The sequence below is a fragment of the Peromyscus eremicus genome, chromosome 20 (assembly GCF_949786415.1).
Source record: "Peromyscus eremicus chromosome 20, PerEre_H2_v1, whole genome shotgun sequence".
Classification (NCBI taxonomy): domain Eukaryota; kingdom Metazoa; phylum Chordata; class Mammalia; order Rodentia; family Cricetidae; genus Peromyscus; species Peromyscus eremicus.
Genome location: NC_081436.1, coordinates 42357350 through 42371562, shown reverse-complemented (window position 1 = coordinate 42371562; position 14213 = coordinate 42357350). Strand labels below are relative to the sequence as shown.

The window sequence follows — 14213 nt, the reverse complement described above, 5'->3', positions numbered from 1 at the left end:
CACCCCTCCTGAGGAACTAGTGACAGTTAATAGCATCAGGCAGGGAGAAGAGGTGGAACATCCTTATTATTATTGTTGTTGTTTTGTTACTATTATTATTATTATTATTATTATTATTATTATTATATTTTATGTACTGTGTGTGCACACACACAGGAATGCCACAGCGCATCTATGGACCTCACAGGACAATCTGCAAGTAAGTTTTCTCCTACCTTGTTGTCTCCAGGGATCAAACTCGGGCTGTCAAGCTTGGCAGCAAAGGCCTTTAGCAGCTGAAACGTCTCACTAGTCCCTAAGGGATGGCGCTGTCTCTAGTGGTGTGGTCACTGGTAAGCTGCCCGTGCTCCAGTAAAGAACTCCTCACCCACGCTCACACAGCCACCTTAACTCAACTCATTGGGACACACACACACACACCATCAGAATAGGAAGACTTGTTGGGAAGAAGTTTCGTCAGGAGTGGGGATGAGAGAAAGTAGTGGGGAGTAAACATAACCAAAATTCATTACATGGATTATGAAACTGGCAAAGAATTTTTTAAAAAGCAGTGTTAGAACTTGGCTGATCTGAAGAGCTGTGGTGCTTCTCTGTGTGACTGGAAGGTGGGGAACGGGAGCTGGAGGAACAGCAAGGACATGTCTCAGCTGTGCAAACTTACTTTCCTTCCTTCAGGAAAGAGGTGACGTCAAGTTTCTATCGCTAAGATGCATGAACAAATATCTCAACTCTACTAGACCTTGGTGGGTTTTTTTGTTTATTCTCTTCCTGATCCCACTGCAAATCCCAAGCAGATGCTAAAAATAGCTGTCGTGATGAGCCCGCTCCATTTCCACCGTCTGCCTCTTCAGCTATGATTATGTTCAGGTTGTGACTGTGTTTAGTCAGTTAATTTCAATCAAACCCATCAGGCATTTCCAACACACACACATTCTTATTCCTCAGAAGTATTATTATAACTGGTTTGTTATCTGCTCTACTGTTGAGTCAATGTATTTAGTTATCTATCATTATATAACCAAACATCCCCAGACTTAACGGCCTAAAGGACCCATTTGCATTTGCTCACTCTGTGAGAGTCAGCCTTAGCTAGACAAGGCTTCTGCCAGGCTTGCTTGGTGGCTGGTGGGCTAGGCTGTTTCCTTCAGCTCATCACTAGCGGATTCGTCATGGGCTGGCTTGGGGCAGAGCTCAGGTTCAGATGCGGGGAAGGGAAGGCTTTATATAGGCCTCTTCACAAGGTTCTTCCAGCAAGAGTTACCCTTATAGCTTATTACTGTCATATTATTATTATTATTATGAGAAGGGGGGCAGGGAGGGAGGAAGGGGAGAGAGAGAGAGAAGGGGGGAGGGAGGGAGAGCGAGAAGGAAGGAGAGTGACAACTTTGGGTCACACCTGCTGGGTAGGCATCTACCAATAAGCTCTATGCCCACCTTCTTTTTCCTCTTTGTTTTCAGACTTACTAAGTTTCTAGGTAGGCCGGATCCTCCTGCCTCAGCCTTCTGAGAAGCTGGCCCGGCAGCAATGACCTTCTTGAGTGGCAGCTAAGGTTCTCAAAGCACCAGGGCAGAGCTTCCCAGCGCCTCTTAAGGCCCCTGAGCTGACCTGGTGCACCTTTTACCGAACTCCCCTGGAGAAAGGGTCTATGAACCTAGACTGATTCCTGGAAGGAGCGCGCACAAAGGCGTGGCTAACAGGAGGTGCTGTTTGTTGGACCATCAATAAACCAAGCTGTAGCTGTTGGCTCTCCGGCCTCTACTGGCTCCCAGCTCTCCACATATAAAATGTCCTCAGCCTCCTGAGACCTAAGAGAATTGAATCCTTTTCTGCAACAGTCTCAACCCCAAGGTTTAGACCTTGTCATCTGATCAGATCCTGGTGTGGACAGGGTGTCTCAGGATCTGAAGCAGCAAACTGTGCCTCCCTGTACAGCACAAAACGAGCTTAGAGACTCTCATCCTGAAGGAGGGCTGGGCCGGGGGACTAGTTTAGTCAGGAAAGTTCTTGCCTTGCAAGCATAAGAACCCTGAGTTCGATTCCCAGAATCCACATAAAACATGCCGGGTGTGATGGCACATGCTTGTGTTTCCGGAGCTGGGGAAGTGGAAACAGGCAGGTCCCCGGGGCTCACTGGCCAGCCAGCCTGACACCTGCCTGGCAAATTCCAGGCCAATCAGAGACCCTGTCTCAAAAAATAAAGGGAAGAGCTTGTGAAGAATAACACCTCAGATTGTCCTCTGGATGTTTGTGCACACACATACACACTAGCACCTGCACACTTAGACACACACACACAGAGGAAAAAGGGGGAGAGCGAGAGGGGGAGGGAGAGAGAGAGAGCACATGCAGTGAATGCTGGTAGACAGCCATTTTGAAACCCAGCCTGGTGCCTGTCACCCCATCCCATCTGCTCTAAGGACAACCTTGGTCCCTGGGGGTGCTTCTCCACCATTCCTGACACTGGCTTCCAGATAATCCTTCTTGTAGGAAAACAAACAGCTTATTTCTACATCTAGATAGATTTCCCATTCTGGTTCCTGCATGTTGAGCCTAGAAGCCTCTTTCCATTTCTAATTGTCCTTTTTGTCCAGCTCTGCTCTGGTGTTCTCTCTGTCTCCCTCTCTCTCTCTCTCTCTCTCTCTCTCTCTCTCTCTCTCTCTCTCTCTCTCTCTCTCTCATACTACTAAGAACTGAACCAGGGCCTCATGAGTACCAGACATAAGCTCTGCCACAGAGCTATGTCCTCAACACTCTTTTTACTTTTTATTCTCCAGACAAGTCTTGCTAAACTGCCCCTGCTGACTTAGCTCCTTCTGTAACCCAGGCAGAACTTGAACTTGCGATCTTCCTTCCTCGGCCTCCCAAGAAGCTGGAATTACAGGCCTGTGTCACCAGGCCTGGCTGACTCTGTTTTGCTAACATGATTTTAACTCAGCAAACGCATGTGAGATTCTTATGATGCTTGCCAGGCTCCTTTCCATTAGAAAAGAGCCATCAGATTTTATTTGCAATAAGCCTCTCCATATGCAGGGGTGTTAGCACTGTGGGAAGATGCCCTTATATTCTTAGAAGCACGTGTGTGTAGAGGCTTGACTGAGGTCCACTCTCAGTAGATCTCATAGCCCTGACTTCAGAAACCATTTTCCCTGCGCTTTGGATTTGCGCTGCACCCCCACCCCCACCCCCACCCCAAGCAAATTTGCAAACTCTGCAGATTTGGATGACAGGCAGGTTTATTTACTAAATCTGTTCAAGACCCAAGTCGGAAAGCTTTTCTGCTCTGATGCTTTCGCTTTCCAGCGTTTTCTCTGAGTCATATGTAGCCAAAAGCAGGCAGCTAGCACTTGCAACATCCTGGAAACAGGTTCTGAGGCTACCGAGTTCTTTGGACGTCTTTTCTGTCTTCCGCCATCAACATATTGCCAAACTTCCAACCGCCACACAGCATAGGTTGTCTCCCCTCCAGATTCGGATACCACTTCCTCCCAGCACTTTCAGCCTTCACTGGGGGTCCCCCTGAGGCGCCTCCAGTTCCACCCACTACCCAGTTCCAAAGCCAAGAGCAAAGGTTTTGTCATGACAGTTGCCTACATCCAACTCCTGACTTTTGCTTTGGTTAGCTATTGTTATGTAACAAATTCAGCTCTTTCTGTGTGTGTGTGTGTGTGTGTGTGTGTGTGTGTGTGTGTGTGTGTCCCACAATTTTGAAATCTGAAGTAAGAGAACCAATTTCTTCTGCTGGTCTTGCCCCGGTTCACCAAGGAGGGGAATCAGGCTCAGACTGTGAGAGTCCACAACCGTCGCAGTGAATGCCCCCCCTCCCCCCCCCCAAAAAAAAAGCTGTGCTCGGTTTGGCAGCACATATACTAAAATTGGAACGATACAGAGAAGATTAGCATGGCCCCTGCGCAAGGATGACACGCAAATTCCTGAAGCGTTCCATATTAAAAGAAAACAAAAACATAAGCTCCAAGACATCATTTCCTCTCAAACATCTGAGCAATCTGGTTTCATACACGAAAGAGGATGTGTCTGGAAGGTTTCATAGACGAAGGTCTCTTTTCCCTGCTCTGGGTGTTTAATGCTGTTGTGAATTTAATAAGGTTACTCCAATGAAAAGGCCACTGCTCTGCAAAGTCTTGCTGAAAAATAAATCCGAGGGATAATCATCCTTTGCAGTCCAAGGGAATGGCTCAACAAAACAGCCAGTCAAGAGAAGACCTAGGACTTTGTTCTAAACATTATTCCAAAGACGCTACAATAGTTCCTTAGGCACCCAGAAATCCTGAGGAGACCCAAATCATCACACCTGAGTGGAGCTATGTAAGGGGTCACAATGCACAAGTGACTTCAAAACTGTGTTTGATCTGGGCTCTTTTGGGTGGCACTGAACTTTCACCAAAGACATGTTGGATAAACTGAGATTTCAATACTTAAAACAACTGGATCACACAGTAAGTCTCTAAAGAGACAGAAAATGGAATGTTTTCACTTCTTGTTATTCTTCGGCTTAAAACTATCCACCAGGGTCCATGTTTTTTTTCAAACATTTTACTACCAGACTAAAAGGAAAAGAAGTTGTCTGTTGATGGACAGATTCCAGAGAGATCACGGCCAATGCTCTCAACTCCTTCTCAGAATGAAGGAGCTTCACCCAGAATGAAGGGGCGTCACCATAAATACCATGGACAGAGAAGTGAGTTAGCTAAGAACACCTTTGCACTCAGGAGCACAGGACTGCGGCCTAGCATGAGCAACAGAGGAGTGTATTAGTTCCCAGAGGCCCACAGGACCAGGGGACCTAGCATGCATTCAAATCGATGTCTTGCCCTTGGAAGCTGCCCTCTGTATTTCACTTATATTTTTCCCAAATTGGAGTAATTCAAGAGTTGTACTTAATAGGTTATTTTACATTAAGTCTCGCTGCAAAGTATAGATGAATACAAATTGAATCAGAAGACTTCACTGCCCAGTATGTTAAAAAGGAAGAAACTATAATGTATTCTAAGATCTTGACTGCAGCACTGTGAACCGTGTGAGGCATTCAGAAGATACAATTGTGGGGTTTGCAGAGGATGGGAAGGCCGTCGGGCTCTGTGTTACCATGCTCCTGGGGACAGTTCTGCTGACCCACCTCCCTCACAACCACTGCTCCCTGGACACTGAACACACAGGTAAAGGTACGTGCAGAAAACATCTGTTGTGAACAGTCATGGGGATTCTTACCAAGAAAGGCTGAATCTCAGTTAAACTACTTACTGGATGTTGAGTGGGAAGGATATTGCAGGCAGATGTTACTGTGGAATGTGAAAGTAGCCAGCACCCAGCCCCGAGATGTAGCCTGGTGAGAAAACACGCCAGACCTCAGGCTGCATGCAGTAGATGATGGGCTAGTGATAGGAAAACATGCTGAGACAGAAAGGCTAAGCAATCCAGAGAGGCTGGCTCGTCTCCTCTACAACAGTCTCCTCAAGATCTGAGCTCAGAAAGGGAAAGGGACTTGGGGAAAATGAGTTAAGATGATTTTAACCTTGACTGCCCTCCTAAAGTGGTTCATTTTCTACACAGAGAAATGCAACTTATAAAAGAGTGGCGCTGCCGGGCGGTGGTGGCGCACGCCTTTAATCCCAGCACTCGGGAGGCAGAGGCAGGTGGATCTCTGTGAGTTCGAGGCCAGCCTGGTCTACAGAGGGAGTTCCAGGACAGCCAGGAATATACAGAGAAACCATGTCTTGAAAAAAAACAAAAACAAAAACAAACAAACAAAAAGGCATGGCGCCCACTGCCAGAATATCCACCCATGTATTGAAAGCCCCAGGTTATCTACCACTCTCCTTAATTGTTGAATATACTATCACCCTAGAATTCTGAAAGCAGGCCGGGCATGGTGCACACCAGGCGGGTCTCTGTGACTTCAAGGCCAGCCTGGTCTACAGAGCAAGATCCAGGACAGGTACCGAAACAACACAGAGAAACCTTGTCTCAAAAAAAAAAAAAAAAAAAAAAAAAAAAAAAAAAAAAAAAAGGATTCTGAAAGCAGGAGAGAGGAGAGGAGGAGAAGAGGAAGAGGAGGAAAAAGGAAAAAAAAAGAAAAGGGGACAAGAAGATGCATGTGCAGGCAGGAGAGCTGTACTTAAACAGACCTGTAGCCGCTTAGACAACAACTCCAAGAGTCTCCTCTATAAAGCCAGGGTTTCTGCTGTCCTTGCCTCTTGGCTGGAAGACATTCTTAAGATGTTCTGAAGGCTCCTCAATTGGCTGCTCTTTCTTTCGGCTGTCATGGCAGCTTTCAACGCTTTGAAAGGTTTCTTCTCCACCCTACTCTCCCATGCACGTCCAGCTTGAGGTCCTCTCCCCTCCTCACCTCTGCCTCTCTTGCCGCCCAGGAAGACAATCAGCTCCTACCTCACAGTGTGGAAGGCCTGTTGTTGGGGGGAAACAGAGGAGAGCTAGCACCGTCCCTGCCCGCAAGGACTCACATGATTTCAGTCTCGGTACCACACTGGCTGTTGAGGACAGCCGGTGCTTCAAAACTGGAGGGCTGTCCCGTTACACATGTTCAGCAGCATCCCTGGCCTCAACCCACCAGACACGGTAGCTCTCTTTACATTCCAAGTCATGACAATCAAAATTGTGCAAATATTGTCAAATGTCCCCTTGGGAGGGAGCAAAATCACCCCCAGTTGAAAATAACATGGAGGAGAAGCTTCCTATAGATCAGTGATTCACAGGGATTAATTCAAAGAGCCAAATTGAAAAAATTTTTTAAAATTCTGGGAGAAGACATTGTAAAGCTTCTGAACAACTAGAATTGAATGGGACCAAATCTGGAAAATTGGAAACCTCATCAATATGAGCCAACTGTTCACAGCTCTGTTTGTTTGTCTGAGGCAGGGTCTCGTGGAGCCCAGACTGGCTTCAGACTCACTATAGCTGAAGATGACCTTGCCTGAGTCTTCTGCCTCTACCTCCCAAGCCACAGATACTTTTTCCATAGGACATCTGCCCACTCTGGACATGGGCTACAGGGCTCAGGATCCAAACAAAAGGCCGAGGCAGGAGAGTTGGGAAAGTCAGGAAACTTTGGGAGAGTTCAGGGAAAAAGGAAAGGAAAATCAAGAAGCAGGAATGAGTGAGGGATGGGGAGAACGGTGATCCTCAGGTACCCTCAGCCAGCTTTCCCTCAAGAACGCTGTCCATTGGAAGCTGTCTGAGACAGAAGACTGAGATAGTAAGCATTGGGGAGGGTGAACAGTGTTTGGGCCATCTCATGGCCTAAAAGAGACCAAACTGATACTCAGAAACACTTCATGGAGGAAAGCTGAGGTCAGGAGAATCAAATGAGGACTGAGTTAGAACAGAGTAAGTTTTTCTACCAAGAATAAAGCGGGCATGAAACAATACTAGAACATTGTGCAGGTGCATGCCAATACATTTGAAATTTCCAATGAAAGGGCCAAATTGGTAGAAAAATATAAACTGTCAAAGCTAAAAGAATAAATTGAAAGGAGAAAATTGAATGTCTTAGGGTTTCTGTTGCTGTGAAGAAACACCATGACCACAGCAACTCTTATATGGGAGAACATTGAATTGAGGTGGCAGCTTATAGTTTCCAAGGTTCAGTCCATTATCATCCTGGCAGGGAGCATGGAGACCTGCAGGCAGATGTGGTGCTGGCTACATCTTGATATTCAGGCAACAGGAAGTACTGAGACACTGGGCAGTATCTTGAGCATATATGAGACCTCAAAGCCTGCCTCCACAGTGACGCACTTCCTCCAACAAGACCACACCTATTCCAACATGGCCACACCTCCTAATAGGGCTACTCCCTTTGAGGGCCATTTTCTTTTAAACCAGCACACTGAACAATCTTCTAGAACTTGACAAAGTTCTCTAGTTAAAAATCTTTTCACCTACAAAGCGAGTTCCAGGACAGCCAGGACGTCACACAGAGAAATCCTGTCTCGAAAAACTAAAAAAATAACTTTTCACAAAGAATCTTCTGGAGTTGGAAGATCTTCAGAGTGGACTCCCCTAAACATCAAAGGAGAAATAGTGTCAGAGAGGAGGGGAGGGAAGGAGAGGGGAGGGGAGGTGGGACAGAGAGAGAGAGAGAGAAAGAGAGAGAGAGAGAGAGAGAGAGAGAGAGAGAGAGAGAGAGAGAGAGAGAAGAGACTGACTCAGGTGTCTCTACAATGGCAATAGATAACATGTTCCATGGCTTCTGAGGTTACACTGTTCTTGGGATACAACTTACAACATTATTTAAATATCAAACCAGCTTCAGACTTAAGTAAAACTCTAAGAGCTGATTGGCTTGTTTCTCTAAAGAACCTCCCTTTGTAACTGGAATCTCAAGGCTTTTATGAACTGTATTGTTTAGGTTTAGGGAGAGAGACAAGAGTGCTAATACAGTTAAACTCAAGGCTACGGATACCCTGGCTCTCAGTAAGGGCAGTCTGTTGATTTTAACATCCCTGTGGAGATGCCCTTAGCAAGTAGTTCTCGACCTTTCTCATGCTGTGACCTTTTAATACAGTTCCTCATGTCCCGGTGACACCCCCCACACACACACACACCCATAAAATGATTTTCATTGCTACTCCACAACTGTAATTTTGCTACTGATATGAATCGTAATGTAAATATCTAATATGCAGGGTATCTGATATTTGACTCTGTGAAAGAGTGGTTTAATCCCCAAAGGGGTCATGGCCTACAGGTTGAGAACCACTGCTTTAGAGCTGGAGCAATTCTGTTGAAGTTTCCAGACTTCAGTGACCAGGAGAGCCAAGCAGGTGCCGGGTTGAGGAACTCCATCTCTCCTGCACCCTTAATTCTCGTGTCTTTGGAAACTGACTGCTGTGGGATGTTCTGTATGTTAAATGTGTTGCTCTGATTGGTTAATAAATAAAACACTGATTGGCCAGTAGCCAGGCAGGAAGTATAGGTGGGACAAGGAGGGAGGAGAATTCTGGGAGGAGGAAGGCTGAGACAGGGAGACGCCGCCAGCTGCTGCCGATGAGTACCAACTTGTAAGATACTGGTAAGCCACAAGCCATGTGGCAAGGTATAGATTTATAGAAATGGGTTAATTTAAGATCTAAGAACAGAGAGCAAGAAGCCTGCTACGGCCATACAGTTTATAAGTAAAGTAATATAAATCTCTGTGTGTTTACTTGGTTGGGTTTGAGTGGCTGCGGGACTGGCGGGTGAGAAAGATTTGTCTCTGACCGTGGGTGAGGCAGGACCAGAAAAACTCTAGCTACAACTGATGGTTGGACTGGTCAGGAGTAAAGGGAGCAATTACAGGGTGAAGAGCTTTCCAGGCCAGGTGTGGTGAGGTGCGCCTTTAATCACAGCATTTACAAGATGGAGGACGGAGGGTCGGGAATTCAAAGCCAACCTCAGTCACAACGTGAGTTCACTCAAGGCCAGCCTGGGATGCATGAAACTCTGTCTTCAAAGAACAAAAGGGAAAAAGGAACTCTCTTGGCCCCAGCATGGCATTTGGAAGGGGGAAGCAGGAGGATCACAGGCAAGTTCAAGGACAGTGTAGACAAACGCTACCTCAAAAAAATGAAATAAAGATAAAAAAAAAAAAAAAGTCAGTTGATTGCTTCAGTAAAGGAAAGGCAGTTTATAAAATCCAGCACAGATTTATGATTTAAAAAGCAAACCTCCGTACCAAATAGGAAGGAAATTCTGTTACTCTGGAAGAAATGTCTATTAAAAAAAAAAATCAAGTATGTAAACAAACAGCAAAAACCTGTAGCAATATGGTGCAGTGAAAATCTCTACTCTGAGATCCTCCTGCTCAAAACCCAAAGGGCCATTGCCTACAGTGTGTTATGATCTCTGCCAAAATGCTAAGCCAAGAAGAGGGTCTCAGCAGAGGAGAATCAACTTCTCACAACCAGGAGGTCATATGACTGTGCATGTGAGAAACAGAAAAGACCACACAGACTGTGTAAATAAGTAGCTGAGTAAAGTCACTACATACAAGGTTGATTTAAAAAAAAAAAATACACAGAAGCTATAAACAGAAAAAAAAAGAAAGCAAGATTTTTATATATATGACAAGTACAATAAATACCCAGAAAGAAAATGCCTGGAAGAAACAAACACCTAGAAGAAAACTAGATACCTAATTTTACACATACATACACACACACACACACACACACACACACACACACACACACACTATGGACTGTTATTCAAGATGGAGGATGAATTGTGCACTGTAGAAGACACAGTGTTGAAAAAGCATGCTAAGCAGTGGTGGCACACGCCTTTCAAGCCCAGCACTCGAGGCAGAGGCAGGTGAATCTCTGAGTTCAAAACCAGCCTGGTCTACAGAACAAGCTCCAGGACAGCCAAGGCTACACACACACACACACAAAACTGTCTCAAAAAAAAAAAACCACACACACACACAAAAAAAAAACAAAACAAAAAAAAAAAAAAGCACATATCTCCCTAAACTAAGTTCTGAAACAATGCAACTGATAAAAACAAAAAAAAAAGAAGTCACTATGTTTCTGCTGGTTTGTTGGGTCTTACTCTTCAACTCTGCAAGGCCGGCTGGTATCTGCAAGCTGACTTTAAACTGTATGCAGAAACACAAGAAACCATTTGGGCACAAGCAGAGTCAAAGAATTATTCAGCAAAAGATAGCTAAACCAACTAGGGGGAAGAACTGAAAAAACAAGGATTCAAATATGCATCATTATCAGTTTTCTACTTATCTTGTAAGCAAATGTATTAACTCATGGGTTGTAGGTCAGAAGTCATGTGGACCTGGCTAATCCCTCAGCATCCGGTCTCACAAGGACAAAAACCAAGGTAGTAGGGGCTTTGTCACTTTCTTGATTTCTAGAAACTACTTCCTTGCTCTTGCAGGTAGCTGGGGATGTAGGATGGAGTTCCCTGTTTTCTTGCTGACTCTCAGCCTCTGGAGGTGGCCCGTATTCCTTGGATCATGGCCCCTTTCCTCCATCCTCAAGGCCAGTAATAGTGATGGGGTCTTCTGTGCTGTGGACCACTCCTTTTTGTCTACAGCATCTCTTCCACTTCAATATTGGATGATCTACCGTTAATGCCACATGTAAAACCTGTTCTATAACATGCCAAGTTCCGGGGATAGGACGTGACATCTTCAGGGTGTGGGCAGAGAGGTATGGGGCATAAGCGTCGTTCCACCTTTGGTTTCCCCTCACCCAGGTTTCTGATAACCACCTTCAGAGCCCTCCTCCTGACACAGCTCCTTGGCCCTAATCTGTGGAGCCTTCTGTTTGTCTTCCTCTCCATCCTACACAGCCCCAGTCTCCCAGGGTTCCCGGGGGAACCACAGCTTGAGACCTCTCTGGTGTCTCTACCCCAAGCTCTCTTGGTTTCTGTCCTCTAGCATCCAGCTTTCAAAACTAGAGAGCCCAAACCACCAAGCAGAACAGAAAGCCTCTGAACTTAAGGTTATGCCCAGATCACGGGGACCCCCAAAAAAAACACCACGTGGACCTTATCCCGTATGTAAAAGCAAAGAGCCTTTATTTTTAAGCTCAGAGCTTGGGCTCTCTGTCCGATGCAGCAGTGAGAGCAGAGAGCCCAGAACCCAGGCAGGGTGGGATTTTTATCATAGTAGAGGTTGAGGTGAGGGGATTTCCAGGGTTCAGGACCCTGATTGGCTGACATTTGTCTAAGGGTATAGGGAATATTTGGAATGTCAGGTATTTCCTCTTAGATGCAGGCCCCACTGGATGGGGTCAGCTTATGGCTTTTCCTGGGTCCAGGTGTTGCCTGCCATAAGCTGTGTCTGGGCCTCTAAGCCTGTCATGGCAGCTGTGTGGTCAAGCTGTTTTGGCCCCCCCACACACACAAAGGCAGTCATAGAAGCCCTCTCACCCCTAGACGCCCCCTCATTTTAGAGTCTTCCCTTTACCAATTTCTTCCAATAGATGAGACTTAGCCTTCAGCCAGCTTTTGCTGGACAGTCATGGTGGATTTCTGCTGGGTTATGATCATTGCAAGAACTAGTGAGCGCTGGATCCCCACTCCTATATAGGCCTGGGTGGAAATTTTCAGTGCATGCTGGGTGTGTTGGCCCAGGTGTTTTTCATGTGTAAGTTATCTGATACCAAGGGGACACATAAGGCAGGATGATGGTGTTCCTGATAAACAGAGTCACTACCCAGAAACTTGAGCCTTGTCCCAGATGGGTGTCTTCACAGGGGGAACAGGTGAGACATGAATATGTGGTAGCCCCAGGGGCAGATGTCAACAGACAGCTAACTGTCTCCTCAGAGGTCCTCCTAATTTCCTGCTACAGACTTGATTGTCCAGAGCAGAGACATCTGAAAGCATCTAGAAGGAAATTTGAGAGATGTGATGTGTCACATGGCAATTTAAGTCACTCTGAGGCATTCACCTTTCTTCATTCCTTCCTCCTATGCAGAGTGTGGCTAATTGCTGGGACTCAAACAACTGTTTTAGACCACGCATTGGCTCTATGGATGAAAGCTGTACTTGAAACAACAGGAATCCAGGTCTCTGATCACTTTCCGAAGTGTAACCCCTTTACCAGCTCTGGACAACACGCCATGATAATGTTGCACAGCACACTGAGTTTCTGTCTTGTTTCAGCCATGGTTATCCTGGGATTTTCTTGCTCGCAGTTAGAGCTAATATAATCAGGACAGTTCAAACCAGTTCTCAAAGCAGAGGTGTGCTCTGTGGAGTTTCAGTGTTTGTTGTTGTTTTAAACAGTTTGTGAATTCAAAACAGTTTTCCTAATACACTAAGGCATTATTACTTTTTCACTATCGAAAGCAAGGATGTGACTGAAGCTATAGAAGATCAGGCAGAATGCCTTGGGCCCAGGAATTTGAGCTCAACCTGGGAAACTCATCTAGATAGGAGAGGAAGGAGAGAGGAGAAAGAGGGAGAGGAGAGGGAAGAGTGGGAGTGAGGGAGAGAACCCGGGAGGGAGGGAAGGAGTAAGATGGGGAGGACAGTGTGGATAAAGGCAGCCCTGATGCAAGCAGGCCTAAGCAGACACTGTATTCTTCGTTACCATGTGCTTACAGTGTGAGCTCAAACACACAGTCAAACAAAAGGCCACTAACATACATTCCTTCCTTCCTTTTGCAACAGGTATCCATGTGAGGTTTTATCTTCCCCAAGCTAAACAACATCCAGCAGATCAAAACAGATGAGAACCCAGCTGTCTCTAGCAAGTTCGATGTCAAAGACAATGGAAAAACTAGAAAGCTCTCCAGTTCTCCTCACTAGCTTTTGAAAAATAACTTCCATAAAATATGTATCATTTACGTAAACATGAAGTTGGTTTGTAGTTATACTAAACTGATAGATTATTTTTTATAATCTGTGAGTTGCATCTCCAACACAGTTAATATATATATATATACATACATACATATACATACATACACACACATATATATGTATACACACACACACACACACACACACACACACACACACACATATATATATATATATATATATATATATATATATATATATATATATGCTACATACATAAGAGCCATTTGGGGAACCTCAAATGTTGGAGAATAAAGACATCCTGAAAACAAGAGGCTTAAAATCTTTGGTTTGTGATACTGAATTTAAAACAATCACAAAGCTGTTCTCGTATGAGAATCTACTACACACTGTTAAGCCCTGACGTGGAAAAAATAACACCATGTTAAAGAAAGGGGGCTGGAGAACGGGAATGGGCAGTTTCAAAACTGGAGATCAACAGCCTTGGTGTGAAGCCTCATGAAAAAATGAGATCAAGCAAGTAGAGTGGTAGCCATTGGCTCCAACATGCATGCACCGAAAATAAACCAAGAAATAGTTATTTCCTTGGAAAGAGGGTCTCACTGTGTAGCCCTGGCTGGCTTGAAGCTAGATTGTAGACCGCACTGGCCTTGAACTCTCCGAGAACTCACCTCAGAGCCTCCCGAGCGCTAGGATTAAAAGCATGCACCACCACGCCCGGCCCTTGAAATTGATTTTTAAATAGGGTGTACATACCGAATTTTTATTAAGCACTTGATTACCTGTCATGAAAATACTGGCCCAGAGAACTGCATGTAACCAGCCTCCCAGAGCAAAATGTGAAAAGGTCAGAGGTGACAGAGAATGTGACACAGGAAACGAGACAATCTTGGGATGGAAACAG

At 45.4% G+C, this 14213-nt stretch overlaps 1 non-coding gene across 1 annotated transcript; it reads left to right on the top strand.

Annotated features, from left to right (window-relative positions):
* Positions 1-3843: 3843 nt before the first annotated feature.
* On the top strand, positions 3844-3950 carry LOC131897267 (U6 spliceosomal RNA). The gene has a single exon (XR_009375623.1). It is a non-coding gene; the product is annotated as a U6 spliceosomal RNA (small nuclear RNA).
* The last annotated feature ends 10263 nt before the right edge of the window (positions 3951-14213 follow it).